Source organism: Pocillopora damicornis, chromosome 8 (genome assembly GCF_964200805.1).
Source record: "Pocillopora damicornis chromosome 8, jaPocDami1.2, whole genome shotgun sequence".
In the NCBI taxonomy this organism is placed as follows: Eukaryota; Metazoa; Cnidaria; class Anthozoa; order Scleractinia; family Pocilloporidae; genus Pocillopora; species Pocillopora damicornis.
The window spans coordinates 3,942,506-3,954,474 of NC_142677.1; the positions used below are offsets into that span (position 1 = coordinate 3,942,506).

Below are 11,969 nucleotides of genomic sequence, written 5' to 3' on the forward strand. Positions count from 1 at the left end.
ATAATTCTCCAGGAAGAGTCTCAGTTCCCAGGTGCTTTTCTTGCGTGGGGAAACGCGGGTTCACTTACGAAAGCTCCACAAGCCCATTACGTTCGAAATCGATATTGCCCCGTTCTCTGGCAGTGGACGAAGATCCGACAAAATATGAGTCCGGAAAACTGAAAAAAGGAAAGGAGGTTCTCGCGTTGACGTCTGCGATAGATCGTTTGGGAAGGAAGGCAAGGAATCCTCGCTCGCGTTTCATTGCCTTGTAATCAATATTTAGCAATTGTAAACAAAAATTAATGTGCAGCGCGTAGCACAAGCAGTTTGAGCATCTTTTGTAAAATTGTTCCAAACTTTGCAACTCAGCGAGTGCTGTAAGGCATGCATTTTAATAGCTGGGACACGTTATCAGAGAATTTTCCGAGTGAAATGCCTTTCTCTTTTAATTTCAAAAGATAATACGAAATACAAAAGTTTATCAATTGATCTAAAGTCGACATCTTCTGTCACTGAACGGCTGGTCGTTTCAACAACTTACAAGACTACAATGGAAAGTGCCATATTCACTCGTTAAGTCATTTCAGAACGGTTGGAAAGCTTGTCTGTCAAATGCAATTAGTTAAGCATCTCTACCGCTCCAAAATGTCGGATAATTTAAACCTCGGGTGAGTTAACAACAATATAAACAACAACAGCATCTGTTAACTGGTTGATCACATATTTACACAGACGTAGGCTCATTGTTTTGAAGAAAATATCGTACTCCTCGTTCACTTGCTGCTTGTGTATTTGGTTACAGCCTTCGTGCCTTCGCTGAGTGCGTGCTTAGCAAGTTCACCTGGCAGAAGCAGCCGTACAGCAGTTTGGATTTCGCGGGAACTCATTGTCGACTTCTTTGCGTACTTCGTCAGGCGAGAGGCCTCCATAGCTATGCGCTCGAAAATGTCGCTAACGAACGAGTTCATGATACCCATGGCTTTGGCTGTAATTCCAGTATCTGGATGAACTTGCTTCAACACTTTGTAGATGTAAAGTGAATAACTTTCCTTTCTCCTCACTTTCCTTTTCTTCTTATTGACTGCAACACCAGATTTCACTGTACCAGCTTTCTTCTCTACTTTAACATCACGAGAGGGTTTACGTAATTTCGCCATAACTTCACAAAGACTCACCCTCTGCTACACCACAGTATTCGATGAAACACAATGTGAGGTTGTAAGCTTCGCAACATAAAACTGTTTCTGGCGCCAATGATAAGAGTATGCATTGAGGATGTATCATATTTCAACAAGAGATCTAAATCCTCGTTCTCTGATTGGTCAATTGTGGAAGTTGAACTCCAAAGGTTACCAGGTCAACTTGAATATTGTGATTGGTGGATTCCGATCCGAGCTACCAACGAAGCTATTACTTATAACACTGTGACAACTTCCACTTTGCAGAAATCGAATAGATGTGAAAAACGAAAAAATACCTTGCCCATTCGGCCTCAACCACACCAAGCGTTTTCAAAAGAGTCTGTCTTTGTCTCCAACAAAAGGAAGGAAAATATTTTTTGTCACACTAGTGTTTTGTTTTCCTCTCTACTGCGCACAATAACGTGTTTTTATCTACAAACGCGTACATTTCGATGCACTTGCGATTATCCTCAACATTAGAACACCTGAAAACACAAAGAGAAGTATATAGCAAGAGTATACATAGGATGCATTTGTTGGTCAACGGTTTTAAAAGTCTCTGTTTTCACTTGTCTTCGCACAAAACGGATTGTTTTCAGAATGCTTCACTTTTAAACCCGTTGACAAAAGTCTCCGTGTTCATCACCATTTACGGGCGTTCTAGTACAGATGATAAGCAAAAACGCAACAAAAACTATGCCATATCAAACTAAAACGCCTCATTAGTGTAGATGTGCAACTTTAACTAGCTAGTTTTAGTTTAGGCCATTGTCACTTCTATGTACACCCTACAAAAGAACTCATTAAGCGTCGATTAATTCAAAACTTCAACATCCCTGCCGGGGCGACCCCACGAGTATTTGAACTATTGAAAATTGGTTCGTTTAAATTTCCGCCTCCCTTTTTTAACTTTTATGTCAATTTGTAAACTTGTAAACACCATTACAAAATAATTAATTAGGGGATGGAAAATTTGTGGCATATGTCATGTTTGAAATGCCATGTCCATAATAAGCTAACAGGATTTAGGAGGGTGTATTTAGGAATAGGCTCCCTTGTCTGTATCATTAATTTGCTTGTTGCTCCTGTTGGCAATCTTTTGATGAGGTTGAGCTGTCAGGGCAAAGGAACTGAGGAATTTAGTGGGCAGTAACTTTTTTCAAACCTGGAAACTATCACTGTGAAAGCCACACTTGTGCCTGGTAATTCATTCTTATTCTGATAAACTAGTTTTAAGAAGGATACAACATTTTATTATATAAATTTGATGCATAGGCTGTGCACAAAACTTTTATTTGACTGAAATTTTGTAGCCAATACCAATCCCTACATGTAATAAAATGTTAGGAAGATCAGAGGGAAAAATAATGTGCCATACATCTGCAAGATTTCATGTCATTATTTTGATTACATGAATATTAACTGATACTAAGGGATCTAAGAATAAAATTATTCAAAAGAAAAGAAAATTTGGTTGAAAAATTAGAATTCAGCATAGACTGGATAAACAAGATTCTAAGAAAAAGAAATGTGTACCAATGAAAAAGCTAAGCAAACCTTTTGCCTGTACCTTAAGGGCACGTAGTAAAGTCATTCAAAGTAGTCATAATCCTGGGTTTTATATGTTGAAACTACATGTAGATTCCTTCTAAACCTGTAGTTCAAGCCTAAGATGACTTTGAAATATTGATGCACACTTCAAAAGGAGAACAAATAAATTTCAAGTTTCTATTTATTCAGTTTACATCTTGGTTAGTGAGGTAAAATTGAGTCAAACATTCATACCACAACAGGTTCAAGAAATTTCCACAACTAATTTGTGAGGTTAGCCTACCTGGAACAATCACCTTCATGTACAAATTAAACCAGGTTTGTAATGATAATGCCCAAAAGAACTATCTGCGGTAAGAGAGTAGGCTTTCCTTTCTTCATTTAAAGTAATACTGATGTTATCATCTTTCCACAAGCTCAGTGGAAATTGAGAGTGAATGAGACTGATAGCGACTATGTTATTTGGATAAATATCCAAAAGAGGATAAAAAGTAAGATATGGTCTGCACAATTCTCTTATTTTAATTTTTTAACCTATCAAGCTAAGGCATTTATATTCTTGCTTTATGCATTATATGGACGTCAAATTAATTTAACCCTTTAACTCCCAGAAGTGATTAACATAAAACTTCTCCCTATAATATCCATACATTCTTCAGCAAACAGGTAATGAGAATATTCAAACTTATTAGGTAGAAGCTGCTATCTTGATCTAGCACCAAGTTCTCAAAACTAATTTAAAAGGAAACGTGTAGCAGCTACAGAGGAGAATTAACAATCAGATCTTGGGAGTTAAAGGGTTAACTTTTATGTATCAAAATAGAAAAAAATGTTCTCTTCATCTATGTGCCCCAAATATTACAGGGGAAGAGGCAGGTCAAAGTAAAAACATGAATTAAAACAGGAGGGCCCCCATTTATTTCAGTTCTGATTAAAGGAGGATCCTTGCTTTTCCAGATTCCCACTCTTTAAAACTCACATATCTCATGACCATTTCCAGATATCAATGTTTAGTTTTGGTATGAACATTGGTAAGAAACACCATGCATTAATGAAAGCTTGAGCAAGAGTATTAAATGCAATCTGAATTATAATAATATTACATGTTACAATGCGGTAACTTACACAGCAAAATTATATAATCACACAACTCCAAACAAAGGAAGTCAGGTTATTGAGTCACCCACTAACTTTTGAGGGCTAAAGGTACAGAGAAATAGATATGGTAAACAGTTACAATTCATGCAAAGTTGAAAGTTTGAAAGCTAAAAGATATACCTTACAATCATCAGACCCTATACATCCTGTCAATTACCACCATAACTTCTCCCAAACGTTCATGCTTACAGGAAATCATTAATTTTTGTTACTGTGTGGTACTGTACTTAAAATACTTCTACTGACACAAATACATTTTTCTAAAGTTATCTCATGCATATGACTGTACAGGTCATGTGGATGGTTCCTGCATGGGGACTGACACTTCAATTGCCCCACCAAACTTTAATAATCAGAATTGCAAGCCATGGTGTATTTGCCAAGTGCTCAAGTTTTCAAATTAGTCACCTAACTGTTACATTGGAGTTCACTCTTTTTTGAGTTTTGAGGCTATCTTCAGCTTGATCATCCTGTTACATAAGAAAACATCGAATGTTACTCACATATTCCAATAATTACCTCAATGAAAAGTTATAATTTTTTTTAAAATAACCTGCTTCCTTTAACCCTTTAACTCCCACATGTAATCAGAAGAGAATTTCTCCTTACAAAATCAATACAATATCAAGCAGACAAGTGATGAGAATAAATAAAAATATTAATTAAAGGATTATTGGTTGATCAAATACCAAATTCTCAAAACTAACATCACAAGAATTATGTGGCAGACAGTAAGAAGAATTACTAATGAGATCTTGGAAGTTAAAGGGTTAATTGTCTCCAGAAATAGTAAATGGTATTGAAGAGAAAGGAAAAAAATTTCTTGAAACATTCTATGTTAAATGAAACTTTGTTATGAATGTTAACCCTTTAACTGCCATGAGTGACCAAGAAAGAATTTTCCCCTACAATATCAATTGATACAATATCAACCAGATAAGTGATGAGATTAAAGACAAATACTGTATCAATTTGGGGATAATTAGTTGATCCAATACTAAATTCTCTGAACTAACATTGTAAGAATTGTAGGGTTGACAGTAAGGAGAATGACAAATTTGATCTGTGAGTTAAATGGATGATTGGGATGGCAACCAATACAGTATCAACCAGATAAGTGATGAGATTAAAGACAAATATCAATTTGGGGATAATTAGTTGATGCAATACTAAATTCTCTGAGCCAAAATTATAAGAATTGTATGGTTGACAGTAAGGAGAATTACAAATTTGATCTGAGAGTTAAAGGGTTAGATGCAAAGCAATTACACAACTAGTATTATAATAATATTTGATGGCCTAATGCAGCTACTGGCGCGAGAACTGATAATGATGATGAACAAAGGAATTTTTTATTGTAAAAATATACAAAAATGCCATTGAAGAAACGAATATGGAAGCAATCCTCCCAGTTAAGAACACTACTTATTAATAAGCAGTTATACTGTTGTGAAAATTAAAGGCCTGAAAAATTATTCAGGGCTGTATGGAAATTGAACCCATGACCACTGTACTAGCAATATATGTAGATTATTGCTTGAATGTATAATTGTGGTACGTGCAAGTGCCTAATAAACATTATTCTATGGTCTTCTACTCTTCCACCTTGGAGGGTGCCCTGTGTACATAAAAATTGAAGTTCAGTGCCTTTAGTAGCTTTTTGGGCTACAAAGATCAACAAAGAACAACAGCCACACATAAAAATCTTTGTAAAGACACCTCTACAATGGTAGGTATACACAACTGATATGTTTGAATGAAGTATGTCAAGTATTAAGGTATGATTGTCAATTTGCTCTTCATTACTTGCAAACAGCTTATTTCTATCAGCTTTGAAAACTTCTGTATCCTCGCTTTCAAAGAAAAGCATTTCCCATAAACATTTAAACATTACAGACATAAGCTACCAGCAGATTCTCTTCACATTTTTTGTTACATGAAAAATAAGAAAATAAGAAAATTTTAATCATTACAATATAATGAAATCTCACACTTTAACCCTTTTAGTCCCACTAGTGACCAAGATGGAATTTCTCCTTACACTATCAGTATCACATCAAGCAGACAAGTAATGAGAATACAGAAAAATATCAATTAGGGAATAAATGGTTGATCCAATTCCAAATTCTACAAACTAACATCACATAAATTGTATGGCAGACAGTTAAGAGAATTACCGATGAAATCTTGAGAGTTAAAGGGGTAAGACACATATGGCAATCATATGTACCAGAAAGACAGTGGATAAATGTAACATACTCCAGTAAAGTGTTCTTATGTACAATGATGTTTCAAGTTTGTTGAAATTAAGTTGACTTCATGATTCAGATTTTAGTTAAACAAATGTGTAATATCTCTTTTTATTGTTTTTTTAGAGGGCACGGTAACGAATCTTGCAATCTGATTGGTTCTTTACCCGGTCAGTATTTTCCTATCTCTGCCCACGGGCCACGGTAACACTTTCGTGAGTCACCGAGTACATCCCAACTTTCATTGTCATTTTTCATAAATATACCTCGTTTTCCGGCTGGGCAGTATTTTTAAGCAAACACGTCGGTCACTACCTCAAGCCGATAAATAACTTCTGAATCCTCTCTTTTCTCTCTATCAAATCACTTTGGTTGACAGAAAAATATTGGTTTCAGAATGAATTTGTATAAACAATAGTGTCATTACGTTGGTTGACAAGCGGCCTAAAAACCGTCTGCAATTAATTTTAATCGTTCACAAAAAGTACCCAGAAAGTTGAAACGTGGGGTATTTGGTTACAGTTCAACTGAAAAATGGAACTTTCATTCATTTAATATCTGAATTTTCTCGAGCAATTTGTTCATAGTGAAAGAGCGAGCGAAGTTTTAAGTTAAGTTCTACAACAAATATACGCTCCTGGTGAGTCTTTCCAATTCCGTTCAATTTAGACATTTGTACCGTAAATTGCACAACAGAAATTGAAGGAATTTTTTGAGAAAAGGCTGCATTACATTCCCTTGTGTCTCGTTGGAGTGTGCCGTTCGAATTTAGTTTTTGTGAAGGAAAGATCAGAATTAAACACGCCATTACAGCAAACAAACGAGCAAACTCTCACAACTTCAAAATAAAAAAAATTGAATTTACTCACAATTACTTTCCTCGCCGTTTACTTAATGAACAGAGGTAAATCTTCATACATGAATGAATGGTCGATGAGAGTGAATAATACTTTCCGTTAGATCATTGACTGACTTTGAAGAAAACATTGTCGTGACAGTCCTTGCCAAACTAGTTCTGTTGTTTTTCAAATTTTCCTACGCTTTTTTTTCTTGCGCGCTCTCTAATTGACAGGTGTCAGATTGTGACAGATACTTGTAAAAATAATGTTTCAAAGTTTGTTTGGAAGCCTTTTGAATCACCTTTATCGTTACGGAAATGAAAATGTTTCGCTGAGGCATCTCTCTTTAATTTGTATCACCTCTATTTAACTACCATTTACTCACTCAAAAATTGTTCAGTTTATGGAAGATCTTGCCGTATTTACGGCCCTAAATCATTCGGGTTCTTTCGGAAAGAATTTCGTCAATTTTAAAAACAATAAATATGTTATTTACCGGCTAAGGGTCGGTCCGTATGGTGAAAAACTGTGACCTCGGTCTTGAAGATGCTGCCCGAGGCCTACGGCCTCGGGCAGCATTTTCAAGACCTCCGTCACAGTTTTTCACCATACGGACCTCCCAGCCGGCAAATAACATATGTATATGGATGAAAAGAGAATGCCACTTATGAATTTTAAAATAAAAAAAGCCAAAAATTCCAAGATGGAATTTAAAAAAACTACTAAAATATAGCATATCTATTCACTAAGATTTTAATCATTAGCTAGCACACAGAGATATAAAATAGGCTATGTGAAAAAATCAGGCCATTGAAATTAAAGATTCATGCAAAGCATATGACATCAACTAGTTTACTGATGTTCTCACCTGAATTCATTCTGGAGAGAGAGCTCTGCAACACTTCTGTTTTATCTTCTCAGTCACTTTAATTAAAACATAAAATTGAATTATTTGCAGGCAGGTTAAGGAGGAATTTAAAGGAATGGATATATGTTACATAAAAGGAAACCTCTTACAATAAAATAAAGCAAAAGCATATTACATGTCTATGCTCCTGAACACAACTACAATAGGTAACTTTGAGCAATTATCTACATATGTAAACCGGGTACAATATACGGTCGTAAAAGAAATTTTATTCTAACCTTCCTCCTTAAAGGATGCCTTATGTAACAAATATATCAAGTTCAGTACCTCCAGATTCATAAGCCGGGCCTTTGGGGCCACAAAATAATAAAATAATCAACGCGATATGCCAGGCCAACTTATCAAGAGTCAATTGAGTATAGTATCCTAAAATCGTATGGAAAGTTTAAAATGTGCTTCACTCGTGCTACATATATGGATTTATCGTTCTTTATTACTGATTAAAATTCTGAGAGTGTGACTCAATTAATTCAAAAGAAAATATCCAAGCAGGTTACAGAAATGGTTCACGAATTGTAAACTGATAATGTGCTAGCAAAACTCCCCAAAATTATGGTGCTGATAAGAATTTATCGTTCACAATCACTTATGAAATTCCGAGATTGTACCTCAATGAATTCAACAGAAAACATCCAGGAAGGTCACAGAAACGGACTCTCGAAAACTCGAATTCGACAACTGTAAACAACAATTATTTACGCTAACCATGTGCTTACCAGCGTGCTTGTGAGCTCATATTGCCAGGAGCCCGTTTAATTACACGATCACAGCTCGGACGCTTCTTGAAAATGTGATGACTATCAATTTCAGAGATCGATTCTTCAGTTTCCAGTAATAGGAAAAAATTATCGTATCGCAAGCATGTTCATCATAACCCGAGCATTAGGTACGCCTCGACTGATGTCGAGCGAAGAGAAAGTGGCCTCATGTTTTGTGAGACAAAACATTTCTTGAAGTTCGAACGAATCGAGCAGAAAGCATGAAAACATAGCGCTGAAAAGTACCATGACCAAACAATGAAATTCACTCCATTTTACCCGTGAGTTTGTATGCACCACATATTTGAGCTCGATAATTCAATATTCTGAGATGTTTGACGGGTTCTCACATGACAATATTGTCAAAATCAAATTACCGCGTCAGACTCAATGTAAACATGAACATCGCTGACTCAATCTCATTAAATTTCAATTTTGGGAACGGCTATCACTTCATTCTTAGGGTAAAACAACAAATCTTCAACAAAGCGCGATTTTTTTTAAATGAATAATTTAAACCATGCGATAGCTAAGTGAATAGAGAATAATAGAAACTTGCTCACGCCGTTCGTTATCATTTTAAAATTTTCTAGGCAAGACATAATCCGTAGTTTGACATATTTTCCCTAAACACCACGTCTGTATCAAATATTCCAAAAGGTAGGACAAGAATTAGTTTTAAGAATAGGAACACTTTGAAATGTTATTCGAGCGATGAACGGGCGCGAGGGTTTTAAAGCGATAAATACAAAGGTCATTGTTTTACCGAAACGTGATTTGAATCATAAACTGAAGCTAGTATCAAACGAAGATTGGGAAAAAAGGCTTGAATTTTTCTGGGCCTCGCGCTGCGAGCTCCGCTAATATTCTTGTTATAATCTCTTGAAAAGGACTCACGAAAGTGGTTTATTCTTCGTGACATTGTCTCCATTTGTTTCCAAAAGAAAACAAATGTTTACATTATTGTTTTGTAAAGGATATAGCGCGAAATGTGATCTTGCCAAGTGTGTGCCCTCAACCAGTGCGCCGTGCTGTGTGCCTTTACGGTTGGATACTTTTCTGTTGCCATTGCAAACGTGTTGTGTCTTATTCCTTTAAAGTCTGATGCTTGACTTGACGCTTGTCAAATCATTATTCAAAGGAAAAAAACCGCAATTTGTGGAATAATACCTTCTTTGCAAGAGCAACATACTACAATTTGCTGTAGGATGTTGTTAGAAATTGCGTAGACCGACGATTATTACAAAATGTTGTAGCCATCATTACAAAATGCGTAACTCGATTTTGTTACAAATTTCTGCAATACGTCTTACAACATGTCAAAACCGTTTTCACAAAATGCGTGGGTGTTCCGTGTTAGTTTCCCTCTCAATAACCTTCATATTAACTCTGAAGTCTTCGAAACTGGTGTAAGGGGTGAAGATCACTTTTTAGTCCTCTTGCAGCTTTTCCAACACGTTAACACTTAAGCTCCCATGAGTGACCAAGACGGAATTTCTCCTTACAATATCAGTAAAATATCAAGCGGACAAGTAATGATAAATAATAATAATAAAAATATCATTTAGGAGATTTTAAGTTGATCTAATACCAAGTTCTCCAAACTAATATGACAAGAACTGTATGGGAGACGGTAAGGAGAATTACTAATGAGATCTTGATGATATCTTGTGAAAAATACGTGCGTATCATCATTGGTGATATAACTCCTCATTTCTGTCAGAGGTTTCTTCTTTAAGAAACGTGTATGAGGAAAAAGAACGCAACAGATGTTATAATATTTTTTTAGGGATTCTTATTAGCATTATTATTTTTGTCTTATCATTTTTTATTGAACAAGGTCGTAATTTCTCTTCACCCGAGTTATTTTTTTCCAATCTTTGTTTTTCAGGAGTTGTCTTTCTTAGGATTCTTGATTTTGGTTTCATTTGTCATGCCATCATAAATAACACCGAAAGAGACAGGATTTATTATTTGCAAGGTAAGATGAATAATGAACTTCAGTAATATTCTCCTCTCGTCTCTGAAAACTGAAATATTTTGGACCGGAACTCGGTGAAATCTTTATAATAGAGCATCCACCACTCGAACAATCTCAGAAGTAGAGAAAGATTCCATTTATCTCATCTCAGCCTAAATCGGTAATTATTATTACTATTATTTTTACTGTTTTTATTTATTTATTTAACACTGGCTCTTTTCATAAATCTTTGTTTTGCAGGGAGTTTCTTGATCTGTTTTCATTCATCAAGCGATCAGGATACTGATCTCGGAAACTTTACGTTTTTCAAGAGGTAAGTAACTTAAAAAAACTAAGTCATTTATACTCTATCTCTCTAAATCCTGACATATTTTTGTCATTAACTTGCACAGACTTGGTGATTGGAGATTTTGAAGTGGGGTAAATAGTGTTGAGCGGTAGCCGTAAAATGGCAGAAAAAAGTAGCCGTTAGGCGTGATAATTGACAAATTTCATCCACGAGTCGTAAAAAGTTAATTGTAGAAAATGTTCTTTTAATCGCAACGGAAAGAAATTAGCCGTAAAATGTTCCAAATTACAAACAATAGCCGTAAAAGTCATCACCCCATTGAGACCCACCTAAAACTGGTGACGATTTGGATGTGCAGTGATTCTTTTTTTTATCGTTCAAATCAATATTTTGTTCTTCAGCCGCGTGACTCTTGCTATTTGCATTTAACTTCCTTTCACGGGTTTTATTTCAGTTTCTTGCTTTTGGTTTATGTATGTCACGCAAATAAACACATTAAACTTGGCGCGTGTTTGTTTGTAAGGTAAGCAGCTTGGAAATAACAACTATTAGAAAAATGTTATTTTCCTTTTCCGAAAATTCAAAAATACTTTGTACGGAAACTTGTTTCAGTGATAGGAGTATAAGATATCCAAGGAATCTCAGAAAATGAGGGATATTTTCCGCCACAAAGTTCAACAAAATAAATCTATGAGCCAAAAATATCGGACTACGCTACCCTTTAACCTTTACCTCCAAGAGTTGATTAGTAATTCTCCCTTCTTGCTCCCATACATTTCCTTTAAAACAGGTTTAGAGAATTTGATGTTGGGTAAAATGACATCCTTAAGCTGATCAGTTTTTGTATTCTCATCACCTGTTTGCGTATTAATGCTTTGATATTGCAAAGGAGAAGCTACTTGAAAATTGTCTCTACCTTATTCAGTGCGTGTTGTAGGACTAAGTGTAATGCAGACGTGACTTTTAAACAATTCTCTTGTTTGGACCAGTCGATCAAGTCCTTACTTTGTAATAACACTATTTAATTTATTATATAGCAGGCAGTGCCCACAG

The 11,969-nt window shown here is 35.5% G+C and overlaps 1 pseudogene across 1 annotated transcript; it reads right to left on the reverse strand.

Moving 5' to 3' along the window:
- Positions 1-400: 400 nt before the first annotated feature.
- LOC149041007 (histone H2B.1 pseudogene) lies at positions 401-9,016 on the reverse strand (annotated as a pseudogene). Its single transcript, XR_016189048.1, has 3 exons — positions 8,605-9,016; positions 7,829-7,884; positions 401-1,648 (listed from the first exon to the last, which is right to left on the reverse strand). The product of XR_016189048.1 is annotated as a histone H2B.1 pseudogene (transcript).
- Positions 9,017-11,969: the final 2,953 nt, after the last annotated feature.